At 40.5% G+C, this 21,104-nt stretch overlaps 1 protein-coding gene across 15 annotated transcripts in view; it reads left to right on the forward strand.

Annotated features, from left to right (window-relative positions):
* MAPK8 (mitogen-activated protein kinase 8) overlaps positions 1–21,104 on the forward strand; it is a 317,667-nt gene that overhangs the window by 259,040 nt on the left and 37,523 nt on the right. For 6 of the 15 annotated variants that reach the window (XR_012587527.1, XM_074591186.1, XM_074591176.1 and 3 more), the window contains exon 1: positions 5,937–6,051. The exons of 5 other annotated variants lie outside the window; for them this stretch is intronic. The gene's annotated coding sequence lies outside the window, so the exon portion shown is untranslated. Of the gene's footprint in view, positions 1–5,936; positions 6,163–16,603; positions 16,623–16,979; positions 16,999–21,104 lie in introns of those variants that run through there. 4 more of the 15 variants (XM_074591177.1, XM_074591182.1, XM_074591180.1 and 1 more) reach the window with 4 other exon arrangements.

Genomic DNA, 21,104 nt, shown 5'->3' on the forward strand with positions numbered 1-21,104 from the left:
CCTGATAAGTCTTTTTTTTTCACTAGAAAGGTGCATTGAGCAATTTTAAGGCTGAAGAACACTGAATACTTGTGGGAGAGAACATAACTGAAAGTTTGCCTTCAGTATCCTCTGAGTTCAGCACCAGAGTCATCCATGGTGGTGTTCAGTGTAAGGTCACTAAAGTTATGTCAGCTTTCAATGCTTGCCATGTAGTGGAAACCATGAACAGAGGATGGTACAGGGGCTTCTCCAACTACGATCACCTTATAATGACAAGGGAGAAACAGCTGATATGAAAGTTCCTATGGTCTTGTTCTGAATCCTGGAAATGCCTTTTGCTCTGGAATTATTCTTAGAAAGCCAAATACAAAGTCTTCATTTATAGGTGTTCAGGAAGAGAGATCAGGCATGTCAGTATGCAATTTAGAAAGACAGGAGTGGGATACAGATATAAATTAGAAGTATGTTTGGCAGATTGCTGAAATAAAGCCCACAGCTGAAATGATGCACACATTTACAATCAAGAAAGAATTTCAGTAAAGAAACCGTAACAACTTGGTTGTGACTTAGGTAGAATATATTGCCACAATCCAGCCCAGTGAACCCACTGTCTAATGTTGTCCTCAAATAATGCCAGACCCCAAGAACTTTTTCTAAAATTGCCCATGCAAAATTTCAATTGAGTAGTAGTATAAATAAAGAACACCCTATGCTGTGTTAATATCAGTGTATAGAAATATGAGGCATGTGATACCATAAACACTGTCTTCTAATGGTTAAAACACACTTCTCTCCACAATTTCCAGTTGGCTGAATATATCTACTGCTTGTACGTACTTTGCTGCCTGCTAACTTGGTATACCTATTAATATAAATAGGCTGCGTGTGAAATTACAGCAGCTCAGAAAGAACTTTGCAGGATCAGCAAAGAAGGGGTTAATAGTATTAATGTCATTTCAGAGAACACAGGTGCTTGACAAGGCATACAGAAATGTCATTTTTACCGAGCTTCAGTATCCCTTAGCCATGAAGGTGGCCCTACCCTCATGTTCATGTTCACATAACCTGTCGCATGGTGCCCCACGGTGGCTGCTTGCCTTCTCTTGCGTTTGCTTAAGCCAGCAAGTGCTCGATTCATTTTGGTTACTACTTAAAAAAATGTTTACCCCACTTCATGATTATTTGTTAATAGTCAGAATTCAGGTGTAAAATAACATTTGGCAACTACTGACTGTTTCTAGTTCCGTTCAAAGATGGAATACACATCCCTCCAGCTAGGTACTCGAAGTTGATTTCATACTGCTTTTCAATGCATAATTAAATAAAAAATCTAGCTGTTACAATGTTTCTTTTAATAGGTTCTTTTTTATCTATTTCATTATTAAGATGAAATATTTTAACATTAGCTGTATTTATCAACAATCAGAATGTGTGATTCTTGGTTCGTGTTTATTTGCACACTTTTTTAGGCTGTCATATGTCAGTTAATTTGGGTTGTGGTTGTAATTAGTTTCTAGCGAATTTCCATTTCACTTTCTTTTGTGAAATGCAGCTTCTGTGCCACAACCAATGGTAAAAAAAAGTTTAAGAAAAGATATTAAGAAACTGCTTTGTTTATTTCACGTCACGTTTGTATTACTACTGGAATTTTCTAAAATGTTTCAAAGTCTGGGTTTTCTTTCCACATATATCTCACTTAGCAAACAGTATTTATCAACCTGTTTTCATAAGGGGGACATGGCTGTCGATCCTGGCTGTGACTTATCAAGCCTTAGTGTGGAAAAACTGGGCCTCCTGAGTGCCCACAATTCCTGTTGATCTCTTCATGATGAAATAATTAGTGAGGTGAGGAGAGGGTTAGTTAATTTGGTTAATTTCCAGAAGGCGGCTTTCATTGCCGCAAGGTACCTAGGTGCCTATGTGATGATAATATATAAACGTCTAAAATAAATAAGTGACAGAATTATAGTGGCTGCGTGTTTGCACAGGTGGCTCAGCCTGAGAAGTCCCATGAAATGCAATTTTTGGCAAGGCAATCTGTTGGAGATGGTTTAAAAAAAGAAAGGTTAGATGATCCACTCTCGCAAAGAAGTATTTTTAAATACATAACTAAAAAGATTTTAAAAAAATCAATAAATGCAGTTCTTTATCTAAATGTTGGTATCTTGTAGTTACAACACATGCCTAGAATAGCTTGTTTCTATTTTCAGCTTGTCTAAAAATGACTGTAGACATAATCAGATATTTACTTGAGAAACAGCTATTGTGGTTTAAGCAGTTACCACCTTGTGCATGTTCGCTGCAGTCCCACTCAGCTGAAGCCTATTGAGTTACTGGGTGTATTATGCTAATTCATTTTGGTGCAAAACTAAATCATTATTCTTTATTATGGATTTTTTGGGGCAAAAGTGACTACTCCATCTATGTTTGTGCCTGTTATTTTATCATTTCTAATTTTTGACATTTTGATTTTTTCTACATCAAAATCTGGATCAGCTATTCAGATCCGTTGCCTTGACTCCAAAGATTTCAGCCTGAATTGTTTGCTTTGCAGTTTATAAACATCAGTATGTTAAAACCTTTTTTGCTACCAAGAGTTTGGTAATTGACAAGAACTTAAAGAAAATATTAAAAAATGACAAAACTACATTTTTAACGTAATTTCGTGACTGCTGAATCTAGACATTTTAATATGACGTGCATAAACAGACTTGTATGCCAGTGTATGGGAGTGCGAGAGCTTGCAGTATTTTGACATGATTCAAATTTTACTGGCACTTTTTTAATCAACGTACTTATTGAACATTCAACAACTGCTTACTTTGAAGCAGCAGTCCAAATCCAAGACTAACGCTACATGGACACCGAAATTGAGGAGGTAAGAGAATGATTAACAATTACATATATGCAGACAATTATTTTCATGCTTCAGATTGTTCATTAACCTAATTTTGGAGTTTCTGTTATTAAATAAAACTACTCATCAGATTCTCCTTATATATAAAATTTTTTTGTAAAGAAAAATTCAAGTTCTGAGGTTGGTGATTCCATTATTTTGCCAAACAGACCCTTATCAGCTTTCAGACTTTCTCATGGGCCACCATGCACCTTTAGCGTCAAACCTGTCACCAACAATCCTGTCAAGTTATGTTGTTCTGTGGCCTCGGCAGGGCCGCAGTGGGAGAGCCCTTGCTGCCAAGACCTTGCCCCCTGCCAGGCAGCCATGCTTCCTGCTGTAGTCTGCTCTCTTTGTATTGTTCTGCAAAACTTTTTTCCCCCTTCTGCTACTGATCCTCTATAAACAAATAGGAATCTCCTGTATGCTGGCCTATACGTTCTGTTGTAGCACATCCGTACTTGTGCTCTCTTCTGTATCCTCCTAATCCGTTAAGAGGTCCACAGAAAAATGCTGGTTTTATTAAAGTCCGTTGCAAAATACCTGCTTACTTTCATGGATATCAGCACTTTAGTTTTGTATTTTCTTGGATATCAGTCAGGAAAATCCAGAAAAAGTTTCCACCCAGACATATGCAATATATAAGTATAGCCATTATGCTTGTAACAAAATACATCTGCAAAGCAGTTTTGAAAACAATACTATAGCGATGCTCAATGACATTCTTAAAGTTTTATTTTCTTATACAGGGACTTGGTTTTGCAAATCTGATCACACACACAATCAAAGAAACCTTTGTCCTTACTTAGAGAGGTGTTATTACAATGTCTTGTAAATTTTGCATAGTGTACAGGAACCTTACAGCCTAACTATCATATTATCTTTAGTTTTTTAAACCATTATATTGGTAAGTAGCAAATTTACAGTATGAAATTCTTATCTTCCTTTGACAATTTTCCTTCATAAAATCTTTACATATTTTGGAGCCCCTATTAAAATATATAATGTTCCTTCAGCATGCTTTGCAATAACACTACTCTGATCTTTTTGTGTAATTTTTGCATCATTATTTCTGTTGCTTATCAGCTCTACATGCAAGACAGCAATAGATGATGATGGCGTACAAGGTTGTGAGGACTAGTTTTAAAAAGACACTTAGAAATACATCTCCGTTTAAAAGCATCAACTTTGTAAACTATAAAATCTTAATGAGAATTTTATTGTGCCCTGAAAAAGAAATGTGACAAATCTGGATCCTACGCAAAACACCATTTTATACTTTAAAGGGACTGTTGTTCATCTTCGCTTGAGAACCTCAATGCAGTCTTACTTCAAATGGGATGATCAGGAACGATAGCTCTCCCAAAAAGATCAGGAGTAACATCAGTGACCTGTAAGGCCACGGGTCTTGTTGGAAATAACTGACCTGGCTGAACGTTATGTCCCCCCCTGTTTCTTGCTGTGCAGAGGAGACCAGAGGTTAACACTGGAGCTCTATTTGCCAATAGAAAGAAACATCTGAAGGTGCCATCACCTGTATCAGCCAAAATGAGCAGGGCTAGTTTCATCTGCTGATGAAGATGAATGTGACCTACCCAGATTAAATTTTGTCTACAGTGTATTTTGGGGATTCATATTGCCCCTTCTGCCCCAGCTTTGCCTTTGGCATACATAAACATGGAAGAGAATGCAATGTCTGGCTGTGATTGAACATTCTGCAACAAGAAAAAGCCTCAAAGCTAAAAACTGGCTAATTGAGTTCTGGGGCTGTCCCATGGAAATAATCAGAGGTGAGGTGTGAGGTGTGCCTTAGAACCACCCTTGGAGCCCAGTGGCATCTATAGAGGGCTGGGGATGGAGTCTGGGTGATAGTTTTGTTTTGGGGTTTTTGTATAAATATAAAGGAAGCATCACGTATCTGTCTGTGGGGATCTCTAGAAGAATCACTTCTAACATACGGAGTGAAAATGGGCTTGCTTAAATCAAGTGATAATTTTAAGGCCAGAGAGAGCAGAGATCTCACTAAAATGGGCATGTGAGTAGTATATGGACAGTTTTATGGAAATGAAGCTTTTAACACCAAGATAGCGGGCAAAACTGGAATATCATGAAACACCACCTTTACTATGTAAAAATCCATGCTCATTACAGATGGATAAAAGCTGCTAGCAGCAACAGTCTCAATATAATATTTGGCATCTTCAAAAACGTGGCATAGGCCACTCAAATGTTTGACCATGAATGACATGTGAAATGTCCATTTTTACAGCGCCCTGTGCCTAACTGGCAGATTTTATATATTTTTAAATACTGCTCATAAGGCCTTTTTTGTACTATGTAGTAAAAACATACAAAGGCTTGCTTCAACCATACTGACATGGCTTCAAGGCACCGAGGGGGCCTCCTTTTGCCTCTAAGCAGGGACATTCCTGGGGAGAAAAAAAAAAAAAAAAAAAAAAGAAGAAAAAACCAAAAGGACAATGATACACCAAGCAAAGTATTGAAAAACCAAGGAGAGAGTTCTCATGTCAGGTGCCAACAGCCAAAGGCAATGGTAATGAATAACTCAAAATCCCACAAAGAGGCACTGAAGATTTAGAGGAAAAACAGCGCCAAAACAGATAAAGAACATGAAAACGTTACAACACTCCAGACACCCAATAATGAGATAAAGCGCTGCCATGCCAGGCCTGCAGTGGGAAGCCTGGAGCTGCCAAGGCCGTGAAAGATGGCCAGGAGCAGCAGACAGACGAATGCCAGAGTGCCACGGTTGGGTGCCAAAGCGCTGGCGGAGGGCATGAAGGCAAAGACCTGAAAAATGCAATTTTTTTTCTGCAAGCAGGAAGGGAAGCCTGGCTAAGGGGGGCGATTCAGGAAAGGAACCGCTCCAGGGAAAGGGCGCGGAGCAGCCAGAGCGATGCCGGCGACACAGGGCCCGCGGGCAGCCGCGGCCTCCGCAGGGACCACCTCGGGGCCGGGGGGGGGCCCGCCACGGCCGCTCGGTTGAGGCGAGGCGGAGGCGGTGCGGAGCCCAGGGTCCGGGGCGGGGCGAGCGGAGGGGGCGGGCAGCCGCAGCCGCGGCGGGGAGCGGGCGGGCGGAGCGCGGTGCGTGTGCGCGGCTCGGCCCCGGCTCATTACTCAGCGGCCGAGGCAGGAGGTGGCGGCGGGAGGCGGTGAGCGCGGTGGCGGGGGGCCGCGGCCCCGCGGGAGCGGCGGGGGTAGGGGGTGGAGCGGGGCCGAGCCGGAGCGGTGCGGAGTGCGGGGCGGCGCGGTACGGTACGCGGGTGAGCAGCCGCGCCGCGGGGGCGGGGGCCGGGCCCGGGTGCTTTGTTTATGTTTCAGCGGGCGGGGAGGGAGCCGGGGGCGGCCCGCGGCCTTGCGTGGAGACGGGGGGCTCTGCGGTGCGGTGACCTTCCGTGTGTGCTCGGGGCTGGAGGTGTCTCGGTGGATAATGGCGGGGGCCTCTTTGTTGGTGTGGCAGGAGGCTCGGCGCGGGGCTCCTCCTCCCTCCGGGAGTGGGGGCACTCAGCCGGGCCAGGCCCGGCCCGCGGCTCCGGGGGGAGGAAGGGTCTGCGGTCGGGGAGGCGGGAACGCAGCCCTGCCAGGGAAGGAGCCACCGCTGTGGTCAACTCTCGTGACCTTGCTCTTAAAAATGCCTCTCAGAGCCAAAAAAGCTCCTCTGGGATAATGCAGCTGCTCCAGGGGCTTGGGGGGAGCCCGGCAATATCTTTTGACTCTTTTTGCCTTTTTATTCTTATATTTCTTGCAAAAGGAGTGAGTGATCTCTTTGCAGAATTTCTTCCGCTCTTTGGTTTCTCTGTCATTTAACAGTATCCAGTTTTACTTCCCAAAGCTGGTTTCTTTATGCCTTTCTGCTGGAGCGGTTCCATCAGGGAAGTTTGACCTGAGCACTGATAATAATCTACAAATACAAAATGCCACTTGATTATTAATTCTTCTCCTCCCTCCTAGCTACAATAATGTTTTTTTAATTTCAATGTTGTACGGAACAGGCTTGCTGAAGCCCTTCAGACAATCGAAACATCCTACACGCTTTGGCCTATCTGATAATATAAACACAAAGGGTGTTATGCTTGTTCGGGGAAGCAAAGTATTGCTTGCCCCTGGGCATGTACATGTGGAATTGAGCAAGCTTCTCACAGCTGGGTTTTACCTACAGGTGTGGAGACTTAACCAATGATTGTCACATGAGACCTTGTCTCACTTCTAGAGATGCCAACAAATGCACTTCTAGGGCAGAATAGTATATGGCATGCATCATTACGTGCTTGCGGGTGTATCAGTATATTAGATAACTTGGAAACAGTTTGAACTGTGACATGAAGAGGAACTGGGCCAAACCTGGTTCAGGGTATTGTCGAAGTGAGCTCACCGACTGACTTGAGCCTTCATTGTATATAATGAAAGGAAACTCTTAATTCTTCTAATAGCAGTTAAGAAAAATATGTTGAATTTCAGATAGTCCCCTGCTTTGATCTCAGTCCGTGGGGGCAGCCATCTTGTCTTTTCTCCCCACTTGATTCAAAGACATGTAACACAGGGTAGTGTGATTGTGGGATGCAGGTGTGGAGTTCTGCAGAATGTGTGATGCCAGTGCAGGGACCAGACGAGTTGCAGGCATCTCATCAGATCTTGACAGTTGTCAGGGCCAAAGCTGGGCAAAAGTAGGATAGGAGAAGGGAGAGAGAAACATTTGCTGAAGGAGACCAATCCAGAGTTGCAGAGGATGTACAAAGTTGTTTCGTCATCACTCTGAAAAGGAATTTTAACGGTGTCTTCCAGTGCAGAAGTTCCCAAGCTTTTTGGACTATTGGCTTGTATGAGCATTCAAAGTAATCTTGTGGGCTACCATACGCTTTATGGAGACTTCTAGATCAGAAACATTAGTGAGATGATCTCATGTGGTTCTGAGTCCTGTAGTTTTGGCCTGCTTATTCTTGGCAGAGGCAGAATTGCTTTTTGTGTATGGTTTTTGTGTTTTGACTTTTAATTCTGCTCTTTAGGGACCAAGGCCTTTGCTGGCTTTACAGGCATGGAGGTATAACCTCCTTTGTAAAGGCTTTAGATAAGCTTATTACATTGGTGGATTGTTATGCAAATATTGAGGGATAAACAAATGTTTGGAGATTTTTAACAACTGAATTTATTTTCTGCCTGCTACTTACCTGAAATCGATGTGTTTATTTCATGTTTTGTTTGTTTGTAGTTTGTTTGGTTTTTTTTAACCATGAGCTAATGGAACAGCATTTGAGATCATAATACTGCCTGGTTATTTGTTCACTGTGTATTTGTTTTTGGTTTCTTTCTTTATACTTCCTCAACTGTCTAAATTGTTTGAATGCTTATTGTTTAAAAGATGCATAGAAGGTACATGCTCAGATCCTCATTTCTGAGGGTTGATGCAGTATTCTGGACAAATACAAGTGTCCTTCTTGATAGTCTGATGAAAAGTATGGTGTGCTATTGCTTAAACATAATTTCCCATCCCATCCCCTCCCCCCCTTGGAAAAAAAAGTGCTCTGTGTTTATATAGTTTTATTAGGCATTTTTATTTTTATATATATATGTGTGTATGTATATAAAATAAATTGTTCATTGCTGTATCACTTCAGAAATTAGACCAATCTGGTTTTGATCCTAGGTTTTTTAATAAAGCTGAGAGGTATTTTATTGCTGTCAATGTTTCCTTTAAAAAAAAACGCTTAGTCTTTAATTCAAAACTTGCAGAAACAGCCTTCTGTTTATGTTACAGAAAGATCTCTTGGCTTTTGAAAGCTCTTCAAAAATTCAGTTGAGGCTACTTATGTTGTTTGCTTTTTGTGAAATTCGCCAGTTTGGACATGGATTCTGAAACCAATTTTTACTTTGATTTAAGAATGTGAACATCTAGTTTTCAAATCTTTCAAGAATCCCTTTGTTTAAATGGAGATGGAAATTCACCTCTAAACTTGATAAAGCACTTTCTGGCTATCCTTGTGAAAAGATGAGCTATATTTAGAGAAGCATTCATTGCTTCATTACAAGGTATAGTGGTACGAAAACACAGCGATAGTCATTCCTTTTAACAGTGATGACTGTAGTGTTGGTGAAAGATACTTGGTTGATAAAGTCATCGAGTTTTCAGAGCAATTGTAAGTGTTTATACTGCTATAACATCACACCATAGTTTCATGTTCAGTGGCTGCCTTGCTTAAGCAGTTTCTCTTACCTGCTCTTCTTTCTTGCTGGCTGCTGTGTGGCAGAATAGATCAAGGAGATAACTGATGCAGCTGGAAAAAAAATATCTTCCTTCTGGACTATTTTTCAGCCTGATTAATTCCCTTATGTGTCTGAACAAACCGCTATGCCATTGCAAGGTTGGAAGACAAGGAAGCTGCTTAGGTGGGGCTTGCTATCGGTCATGCATATGCACGAAGGTATTCACACATCGAGTAGTGGTTACTGGAAGACTAAAGTGACGGAGATGGGCAAACCTCTTTTACATTGAGAAGTGCTGGTTTAAAGATCTGTTTTCAGATTTGTTCTTCAGCTGCTGTTACTGAAAAGCATTCTGAGTGTGATGATTATTTTGGTTTCTCGCATGCACTGTAGAGCCCAAACTGAATTGGGGATGAGTACCCATTTGGTAATGAATGTTGATCTAGAGGTTGAGAGTCATTAACTTTATGTGGATGGACAACCTCTTCCACACCTAGCTGTATGAATCGTTTCAAAGTGTATGTGTAGTATTAATAGCGGCCCTTAAATAAAACAATCTGGACATCTTTGGACTGTGAGCCAGAAGATGCATCCTCACAGTGCTGATAACTGTTTGTGTCTTCTGCTTTCTTTAAATGCTCTGTTTGTGAAGAAAAAAAAATAACTGTTTTCAGGCTGTATTTTACATGTAGGAGTGCAAATGCTTACTTATTTTTTGTGGCACTTCAAAATTATGCAGCATTTATCTTTTAAGTTATTCTGCTCGGTAGGGGCAGCTGTGTTCAAAACTTCCTTTATTATAGCTTTTCCCAGCTTATTATATCTCAGTAATATATGAAGCCTTCAAGAAAAAAGCTTGAAATACCCTACTCTCTTTCTGTCCCAGCTCTTATTCAAAATACGGGACTGCAGATGCAGGTCACGGAGTAGTTTCCCAAGTTGTTGGTATTTATCAAATACTTAATGGAATTTTATTAGTACTATTCATCTGTACAAGTTTGTCCTGTGGCAAAACAGTAGCTGCCTTAGTGAATGGTGATATTTTTAAGAAATATGCTATCCTAGAAGAATTTGACGATGATGCTGAGAAATTCATGATGACTTGGGTGAGGGGTGGAATATGTTGCCAGTAAGTTGACTTGAAATTCGTGGGAAGTACATAGCAATAAGTGTAGCTATGCATGATACAACCTTTAATTAAGGGAAACTAATACTTGAATTTGAAGAATTAGGTCACAGAAAACAAAACCAACCGGAATTGCTACATGCTTTTAAAATGCAACTTAAGATTTCCTTGATGTAAGCTTTGCTGTGTGAGCTCAAGGAACACACCAAGGACGTGGTAGTGAGCCTCCTTTTGTGAACTGGAAGACTCTTCCATTCTGTGTAGCATAAGGAACACTCCAGCTTATCATACAGCCAGCTGTGAATAGCAGTTTGCTTCTGCTCTAGATTTTACAAAGCCTTTGGGTGAGAACGCCTCCAAGAGACTGGAGCTGACTGCATCAAACTGTGAGAAAGAGATCCGTTACTGAGGTTGAATCAGATCAGCGTGGAGAGCTGCCCAACCAGCTGTTTATATAGTACTGTTACCTTGACTGTTACTTATTTTGTAAAATATTTTTGTAAGGTTTTCTAAGACCTGCGTTTTTCTTTGATTTATGTGTGAAGAGATAATGATCTTGGTGTGTACCAAGCTTATAATTAATAGCAACACATTTCTTCTTAACTTTAGATGCTTTTTTCCTCTCAGTGATTAAAAACTAATCCTTGGTTCTTTTTCTGTCCAAATTGATTGCTTGTAAGCTTGGTACTAAAATAAACCTTATAGTTGTTGCCCATATTGTCACTTTTATTGTTGGATAAATGCTGCTTGATATGTGAACGGACGGGATGCTTATTAATTGTTCTCAGTTGGATATTGTAGGCTAATGCTAAAATGGTGACTGGCAGAAAATATACTTTAACTTAATGGTCATTTGTGTTGCAAACAAAGCAAATACTGTACATGTGCTCATATGTGCGTACACTTAAAATAAATAAAAAGGGCAAACATTAATTCTGCAGTGCTGCTGGATAGCCTATTCACTGTAGTTATTGATTTTTAGTATTTAAAAAAAAAAAAAGAGAGAGAAAACCAACCAAAAAAATCCTTGGCAACCTCCCATTACTTAATTATATTGACATTATACCAAGCTTTTTTCTTTTTTCTTTTTTTTTTTACTATAGATCTTAAAAGCATGCAAGAAAATGTCTTGACTCAATATTTACTCTTTTAACTACAAACTGTGGCTAAAATGTGTGTTCCCATCACTGTAGTCTGTGTCCATTTGAACATTTACCTTGTACCTTAGTCTGCTGAACAAAACCTGACCTGCCTCCACTCTGGTGTTCTGATTGTTGTGACATAAGAAGAATGAACATCAAGTATCATATTTCTCACTGTGATCTTAAAGTCATGGAAGTGCCCAGCTCTAAGTGTGTGTGTCCGTATGCACGTAGGCACATAAAATGAAAGTGATTCTTCTGCTGTCGATTGCTGGGAGCCCCTGACTGGGCAGCAACTCTTGCAGAAGAGGACCTGGGGCTTCTGATGAATGAGAAGCTGACCAGCAATCAGCAGTGTGCCTCTGTAGCCCTCGAGGCTAATTACCAGGCTGCATTAGAAAGAGCCTGGCCAGAGGGAGGAACTGTTCCCATCTGTGGGGCAGCTGTGGAGCTCCAGCTGCAGTGTTGCACAGTAGATCACACATATCCACAGAGAGAGACAAACTGGAGGGAGTCCAGCACTGTCCAGCTCAGACAGTTGGGGGCTGGAGCACCTGAGAGTGGAGGAGGGACTGGGTTTGTGACCTGGGGAAGAGAAAGTTAATGGAAAATGTCATTGCTGTATTTAGCCATCTTTAAGTAAGGGGTTGTAAAGATGATGGAGCCACTTTCACCTCAGAAGTGTACAGTGAGAAGATGAGTCAATGGTCACAAGACATAAGAATGGAAATTTCAGTAGGACATGGTGGACATCATGTCCTACCTGATGTCTCGATGCATGGGAGTGGGCGGGTGCAGCACCAAGAGCCCAGAGGGGCCTCAGAATTTCCATCCATGGAGACTGTCGATTGGACAAGGTCCAGAGTAGCCCAATATGAATACAAATTTGAAGTTCTACCTGTTTTGAGCAGGTAGATGATCTCCAGAGGTTGCTTTCAAGCCATATTATGATTCTGCTGTTCATAAATTTTTTTAAATTTTATTTTCAAAGTAGCTTGAGGAAGTTGGCAAGAGAAAGGCACAGTGATGTAGATAAACAAGGCTGCTCAGAACTGCATTTAGAAGTTGTGGAGGGAAAAGTAGTGAGATGTGATAAGCATCTTCATTCAAGTCTGCTGGTGGTAATACTGGCATTTTTTTGTCCTGCACTGAACTTTCCAGTTGATTAGGCCAGAAGTGCTTGCAGGCTAGCATAAAGGACAAAAAATAAGGTTATAGTACCTATCATGCCTGTGATCACTGTGGTGAATGTAAAAACCCATCTCCAAAGGAACAGCCTGCAGTAAGCAGCCTGGTAGCCAGCTGAAGTTTGTCCAGGTCTTGCTTTCTGTGGCGGAGGAGTGTGTTGGCAGCTGCTTCTGCAGGGCTTTGATCTTCTGCTGGGTGGGTGAGGGTTCCTTACTCTTAGCTGGAGTGTGGTTTCTCCAGAAAGTGGCTTCAGGGAGCAAACCAGCTCTGATTTCCAATTGATCACAATAGCAGGTCATGACTGCAGAGAGGTGGTAGGACTAATAGCAGCTGGGAGAAAGAAAAAAATGCCACGGCAGATCCATAAATTTTTCTGTGCTGTTGTCCTTAGTGCTTGTGCTGCCTTGAGAAGACAGCATCCTGCAGCTCATTTGTTTCTGTTAGTTCTTTCATATTTTTCCATTTAGTAAAGTTAACCAGAAACCTTCGGGAAAGGGAGGTGAGCAGAATAGAAAGGTACAACCCAGAGAGACTGTTTTGTATCTTAGCAAAGCAGCTGTCCTGGGGGTTGAACCTGTAGGTAGTTAAATATGCAAATACAGCTGCTCGTGTGGGACTCTGTCCTTGAGTTGTGTGTGGAATCTGATGTTGGGGATGGCACATCATTGCAAGCCCTAGATGTATTCTTTAACAGCTTTAATGCCTGTTGGAGCGAGGTTAACAGTAGGTATGATGCTTACTTGCAGGATCTCGGGTATGAAAGTACAAATGTAGTTTTGAATCTGTAATCCCAATTTTAAGTTTTATTATGGAACCCGTAGAAACAAATGCAGTGGTTGACATACTGCTCAGCATAAATCGTGATAAATTCTGGATTGTTCATTGTGTGAATGTTTTGGATGGTGAGAAACATTCTGGTCACCTTCAAAGTAGGAAGGGTAGTAACATGATATCCTAAAAAGCTTTATTAGAAAGGTGTGGGCTCGGTTCACTTGTTTCATTTAGTGCCAAAAGTGAATACTCAGGAGATACACAGTAGCGGAAGGTCCTTGTGTGTGGCAGCGGTTCATTTAATGAGCTGTGAAGCCTTCCAACAGCGAGTGGCTTTCATTTGCACGGTTGCTGCAATGCAAAACTCCTCCTTGTTGAACAATAGCTAGGGTTTCTTTTGCTGTTTTTTAAATTGAAGCATTGCAAGAGTCTTGTGCCACTTATATGTCGAGATGGGGAAAAGAAAGACAGTTCAGTTTCTAATAAGATTATGTTGGACATAAAAGGGTTTCATTAATATTAGTGTGGCATTGTGGGGAAATTGGAAAATCTTAATGTGACTAGAGCTACTTTGTTCTCCCCATCTTTTAGCTTATTTGAATTCTTTCTTAGTTTTCTTCAGAAAATTTCCTATCACAGCCCTTCGTGTGCATAGCCACTAGCACTAGCGTACAGTGCGCAGCAGTGCTTCTGAAGGGTTTTTTGTTTAAAGAATGGGCATTCTCAAACTCTTCTCAAACCTTCTGTCTTAGGAATTTTTTTTTTTTTTGCTAGAACAGAGCATCAGGCACTACTGAAGTCTAAGAGAAACGGGACAACAGAGCAGACTATTGCTGTTAGTAATGAATCTGGTAGATTGGTGTGGTTCCCTACAAACTACCTAGAAAGTAAAGCCTTTATTTTGAAACGTAGTGCCTTCCTTCCCACCCCACTCCCAGTAAATTATTGTGCAAAGTACCATACTGTGTTACAGGAGATATCTGTGAAGGACTTGCCAGTGCTTAGGTTGTAATATGTTTTGGAGGTTTTTGTTCCATTCTAAAGCTCTTATTACTGAGGTATTTTGTGCCAAATACTTTAGACAGGATTTCATAGCGCATTAATCTGCTTGTACTTAACAGATAAATGCATGAATTAGGGAAAGTAGCACATTCATAATTGGATTCTAAGTTTTTGTAACTGGGATTTAAAGTTAAAGTGTTTTAAGATTTATTTATTTTTTGTGGAACTATTGATGTGATTCTTTAGTGTAGTCTTAAAACATCCTGAAAACTTCTTTTCTGAGCTGTTATGCAACTCCTTACTTCCTCTAATGTCCTGTAGCTATTGTCCTCTTCATCACTGATATTTAATGAGTATTTTAGGTCACTTGGTATCTTTTGTTTGTTTGTGCCCTTTAAAAAAATTAGAGAATCTTCTGATCTGTTTCTTCTGCTGAAACATTTAGCTACCATATCCTTCATCTTCCCCTACAAGAAGAGGTTAAAGAACAAGTGTTTCCTCCTACCCCAGAGTAATCCTGGAATGGGATTTCGCGTCTGTGTGCAGATCTTATTGAAGCACTCTGAGTCATATTTACTGATTTACTTTGCTGATGGTTTGCCTATTTATTCTATATGACTGCTTTGCCAGTGATCATTTGATGGGCAGAGGACTAGCGTATGCAGGCAAATTTTTGTGGTACGGTTAGAATTAACAGTCCCTTAGGAAGTTAGCTGAAACTGTATAGTGCCAGAATAAAAAATTTATTCTCTTCTTGTGAATTTCAAGTTAGATTATGGTTAAGCTTATTCAAGTACCTGAATAAATTGAATGGGCCATGGCATATGATTCTGCACAAAAGGGAGGTATATAAAACAATAAGGAATAGCATTCCCTTGAATGCTTTCTTCCCAGTCATTTGGCAAGATTATAGTTTAAGTGAGATTTTTAACCTGTTTTCTGGGTCCAGCTGCATGCATCAGATTGCATTTCTGACACAATTAAAATGGGACAGCTTTTTGAAGTCTTCCTTCACTGAATTTTCACTGATTCCAGATTTTAAGAACATTGTTTAAAAAAAAAAATTGGAGTGACAAATAATGTCCTGCCATAAACCTGAATATTTTGTCTTTTAAAAAATGTTTATTTTGATTTTCTCCCCACCTACTGTCCTTTTGCATAATCTTTTATTTTAAAAGGGATTAAGGAATTGGAAGATCTTTGCCTTATCCTATTATTTCTGAAAAAGAGAGTTTTGCTAAGAATAGTCTTTTAATCTGCTGTCATAACAGCTTCTTTGCCAAACTGTAGAATTACACAAGTTTTCTTTTGATGGAACCATTCTGGTTTATGATTTCTGTGGCAAAACTGACCTGCAAGAGACAGTTGGCAAAGTGTTACTTCATATATTGTGATAATAGGATTCATCATGGATCCATCTGTAGTGGAGCTTTGTGTGACATTACACTGAAGAAGCTGGAGAGATACTCTCCTATGAAATGTAGCACAGCAGAATGACAGGGGTTTTTTTGTAGATGTAGCACTTTTCATTCTGAAAATGCTTGTTCTAGAAAAATGGTACCTATTAATTTTTTTTGTGATTAAAGTCACAGTTCAGGAGTCCATTAAAAAAATAGAGAGGAAAGGTGGGGTGAGAATCTTCAGTTTACAGGCTGTTTAATATTGCATGGTGCAGTCTATCTGCCTCTTCAGTTACATCCTACTGGCACCTGAATCTAAAATCTATTTTAAAGAGGAAGGAAAATATTGATCAGAAATGATTTATAACTTGGTGAGGATATCTATGTTAAGTAAGTGCTATTGGCCACAGATGAGGACTTCCCAGAGAGGGAGGGTGCACTGGTATTCCAGAGCAGCTGTGTTGACTTACTGGTCACGTTACAGTAGCTGACTTGACCATGAGAAGTGCTGGGAGGTTGTATGTGCTGCTGTCTTATTTGTCGCTGATTTGGGTAACCGGGGCTGATTTTACTATCACCAAAATCAACTCTTAAGCCTCAGATAAAGTTCAGTTGAATCTTAAACTTCATAACTCTTACTAAACTTTTCAGGATGTTTTAAATGCTTCTGTTGGTGGCTCTCTCTAGAGATTGCTTCGTGTTCAGAATACGTACCTTTTAAAAAAATATATTCCAGAAACCAGGAAATCTGGGTAGCACCAAGTGTTTAGTATTGATGATGAAGAATATACATGATGAAGCAATACCGATGATGAAGTGTGAGGTTTCATCTTCCCTGGCACAAATGGGCAGACTTCCCTGCTTCCTTAGAGGAGAGGGAGATGGCTGAAGGAATGGTAGATAAGCAAGAATATTCATGTATTTTCATGGAGCTGATAGCATGCATTCATTCATGCTTCTTTCATTCCTTGCCTTCAGGCTACTGGAAGGCTGATTTTTAGACTGTGCTGTATGTTTTAATGTATCTTCTCATTCTTCTGTTTTCTGAATCTTAGTTTTGTTGTACTTCAGCTTCCCATGTTACAGGTTTAGAGCTGCAGGTGTCCATAATGTGTGTTTTACCTAATTGCCAGGCAGGGCCTAAACCAAGTGGATAAGACCAGTAAGCCTGTGGATAATTTTCTTCTGTGACCAGCTGCTTTAGTAAAGGGGAGATAAAACTGAGTAACGCTAAAAGTGCCAGGGGTGAGGGCAGTTATCTGACTGTTTTAGGTAAGATGAGTGTGTAGAAGATAAATAGAAATGTACAGTCCCATGTGTTTTTTTTCCTGTGCTTTGTGGCAATTTCTTTTATTGTCTCTTTGGCATTAACAAACAATACCTTAATGCTTCGTGAATGACTATTATATGCTAGTATTTTTTTGTAGTGGAACGGCCGTAGCTTGTAGACTGGCATTGTGTGACGATATTTTAGAGTGTAGAAAAACTGAGGTGTAAGAGTAGGAAGGTGGATTAAGTGAAATCCTCTCAATAAGAACTTTATTGATAAAAAGCAGGAAAATGTCTATTTTGAAAGAGAATCATTGCAAAACTTATGCGTGTGCATTTGTTACTTGGTTCTTCATTTTCCACCTTGTGCAAGGTATGTGGTGTGTTTATCTGACTGTAATAAGTTCAGTTCTCAGATGAATTTAATTCAATATTAAACAAAACAAATGTTTTAGAAGCAGCAGAAATTATATTGATTGTCTTTTTGGATGTTTTGTAAGAGGCGTTTCACAATATGAGAATTCTCTTTAGAAATGTGCATAGCAGTTTAATATTGATTCTTATACAGAGGGTACCCAAAAGTTGTGAATGCAGGTTCAGCATTTGAAGTTGGTGCTGCTGACCCCTGTTCAGGAGTACCATCGTCTTAAACCACTTCAGAAAATATAGCTGTTTGATACTTGGTTTGCATATAAATGCATGCTTTGAGCTTCTGAGGAAAATGTGATGTGAAGTGGACATGTTGGCCTTGCCTGCGCTCCACGGGGAGCAGTGTGTGAAATCGCTGCTGGAGCTTTGGTGGTTCTGTCCATGCCAGCTGGCCGAGCAGCACTAGGAAATGGTTCCTCTGGAGCACTGTGTAACACCAGGAATTGGTTTTGTGGCTTTCTATGTGTTTGGATGTGATCTTACACTACCTATTTCTAGACAAATGCCAGTATCTCAATATTCTGCCAGTTACAGTCTTCATTTTGTTGCTACCAGTCATAGGTCTTTCCTTACTGTTAAACAACCTCTGAATCAGTCACTTCTGACATTATAACAGACTGTTTGAAGTTACTTGAAACATGGAAGTGGAAAAGCTTAGGTTCTAGTTGCCTAATACAAAAATCACTGAGTGCTGCTGACTTTCTCCAGCTCCAGATTTCCCCAGTTTCAGTTCAGCTGTTGACATTTTGGCAGTGATGACTGCAACCTGTGACTGATTGCTATTTCTGGCTAGCTAGTATTTGAACAGAATTTGATGGAGGGAATTCAAGCACTGGTGCATAATGTTGAAAATTATCTGTTTGAGCGCATTCCTGGTGTTACTATTTTATTGTGGCTTGTGAAACATTTGGGGTGAAGTTCCCAAAATGACGTGCTGCTTTGTGGGAACATCTACTTTTGTCTGAGACTCTATGGCATTGATCAGATAAGTCTGACAGGAGCAGTGCTAGAGAACGTTCCAGCTTCAAGTTCCTGCCTGTATGACTAACCCTGCAAAGATAATTTCTAGGGGGTCCTAGCTTCAGTGACATAGCAGAATGTGTCCTCAGCCTTGGTGAAACCGCCTTGTTCCAGAGAGGTCAAGGAAGAGCACGAAAAGGGAAAATTCAAGGGGCTGCATTTGCCAGCAGCTGCTACTGAAGAGCTCTGCTTGGGAAATAAGTGTGTTCCTCTTCCCCGGAGAAATCCTTGACTGGCTGCCAGCAGTAACTCTGCTCTCCCTTCTCTCCCTCCAAAGCAAACAAGGAAGCACCCAGGTGCTGGTGGGACTTGGAGGTCAGGCTGTGTACCCACAGCTGCTCCCACAGCCCCTCCGCGGGAGCATTCACTGACTGAAGTGACTAGAAGGTGGAGCAGGTCCGTTAATTAAGATGAAAAATGAAACGTGCATTTGCTATCCTCATCTGTATATATATTTAATTTTTTTTATTTTAATAACTTCTAGTCTGTCCCTAAGCTGGAAGCTGACTTTCAGTACGTGTGAAATTTTATGGAAGCATTCTGCCCCCTTCCATAACACACTGGAGTTATTTTTATTCAGTGAATAACACAATTTCTGGCTTGGGCATTAAAGTTCATAAAATGTATAAATGTTAGGTTGGGAAAGATTTAAATTGCAGGAAGCTCCCTAAAAGTAATTAAAAAAAAATTAAAAAGTTGCTGGTTGTGTTTCTGTGAAGAAGTTTTCTCTTTTTCTGCCGCTCAAATTCTACTATAATAGCATTAAAAATAAAAGTTCACCCATTTTTGCAAGAGGAAAATATAGAGGGCTGTGCCTGGGTGTCTGCTGAAGAACTTCTCTGGATTATTGAGAAGTTGACTAGCATTTATCAGCAGCTCTGGAGATAGCCCTGGTGTCCCTCTAGAAGACTTCTTCATCCTCAATGCACTTGAATTCTGATCTCCTGCCTCTTCCTCACTGTGCATTTTACAGATGGGGAAGAACTTCCTCTACTAATTCAGGCTCCCTTTTGTTGTTCTTTTTGTCTTCATATTATCCTTACTAAATCTTAAATATGTATTTCTGCTTTGATTCAGGATCTGGAAAAACTCTTGCTTTGTTTCTGATTTTTAAAACTGCAGTTTTTCTTCCATAATCCACAGCCATTACTGGCAGTTATAAAGATTCCTTTTTCTAGGGTAGTCCAGGCTGCCTTGACATTTTTTAAAGAGCTATAAGGGAGACACAGTTCCTTGCTTAGGTGTGAAGTGCAAGGTCTGGAGTTTGTGAGGGTGAGGATTCAAGGACGTGCCTCTGCTGTGAGGAAGCCCAGGAAAGCCTCTGCTGGAAGCTGGAGATGGGGGAGATCAGCCCCAAAGATGGACTTGCCGGAGTATAAGATGCAAGCATTTTTGAGGTAAAAATGGAAACAGGGAATAGATAGTGCGTACTGTTACGTGTGGAGAGGAGTATGGGGCAGAAGCCACCCAAAGGCTGGAGAGATTTATGTTTTGCAAGAAGGGGGCCTCGTTTAGAGCATCTGAGAGTACCTCATCTGCAAATGGCTCAGTCAACACTGAAATGACCATGTGTACTTAAGCATGTTCAGTCTTAAAAATGCTTAATTTTCTCCATTTGAGTTTCTGCCTTCAGTCACTACCAATCGGGCTGAAGACTCAAACCACCTCATGATTCTTGAGGTCCTTTATACTTTTGTACTTGTGTCTGGAGATCATGGTTGTAAGAAAGCTCCCTGTACGTTAGGTAATAGGATTACTTGACTGTTCCAAACAGAACTGGGATTTGGGGAAAGACATCAATTGTGGAGAAGAAAATCAGATTATCAGACTTGTTTTGTGAGAGCCTCTTTCAAGAAGTGATAACAGGTCCTTGGGACGCTCTTTTGTAGACAACACAAAGTATTGAATTTAGCAGAATTTTAGATTTTACTAAGGGAGTTTTTATTGACAACTGATGAAGAAATAAGTATAGACTTTTTATTTACCAGGTTAAAAATTTAGAACAAGTAGTTGAACTTTAGGTATTTTACTAGTAGCTTACAAGACCAGTTTTATGCAAGTATTCTTTTCCAAGCAGTGTGATTTGTTGATCTTCCTTGTCAAACCAAAGACATGCTTCCACCTGTGCTTAGAGCGTCTTGTGCTCCCAATCGACCCATACACACTTGTTTTGTATTTAAAAGTAAAGCCAATGTTCATGCAGATTTCTTTATTTTACTTTTCTATAGATGTGAGAGGGGTCACTGTGCAGGTTTGAATTGGAATTCAGTATGGGGTGCGGGTGCTGCAATGGGAGCCTGTGCTGTTTTAGGCAGCTCCTTGAGGCTCTAAGTGATTTTTGGAATGCAGAATTAAGTTCAGTTCATTGTGATTGCATTCAATTAGGTGATCTTTTTATGGTAACTGTAATAAGGTGAATATTGGCCAAGAGAAGGCTGCTGGAGTGGAGAAGGGAGTAGTTTATTTCCCTGTATATTCTCCCCTTCTTAGTAGATTCCTCAGATTGCAGTTGCTGTTTTAATATTCAGATGAGATGACAGAAATATATGAAGAAAACTATATATAGTTTTCTAGATGACTAGAAAAAGTTATCATGTGATCTGGCTGGAGTATGAGGTTAGAGCCACTATATGAGCCTGTAAACTGCAACGTTAAATCAC

Source organism: Larus michahellis, chromosome 6 (genome assembly GCF_964199755.1).
Source record: "Larus michahellis chromosome 6, bLarMic1.1, whole genome shotgun sequence".
Classification (NCBI taxonomy): Eukaryota; Metazoa; Chordata; class Aves; order Charadriiformes; family Laridae; genus Larus; species Larus michahellis.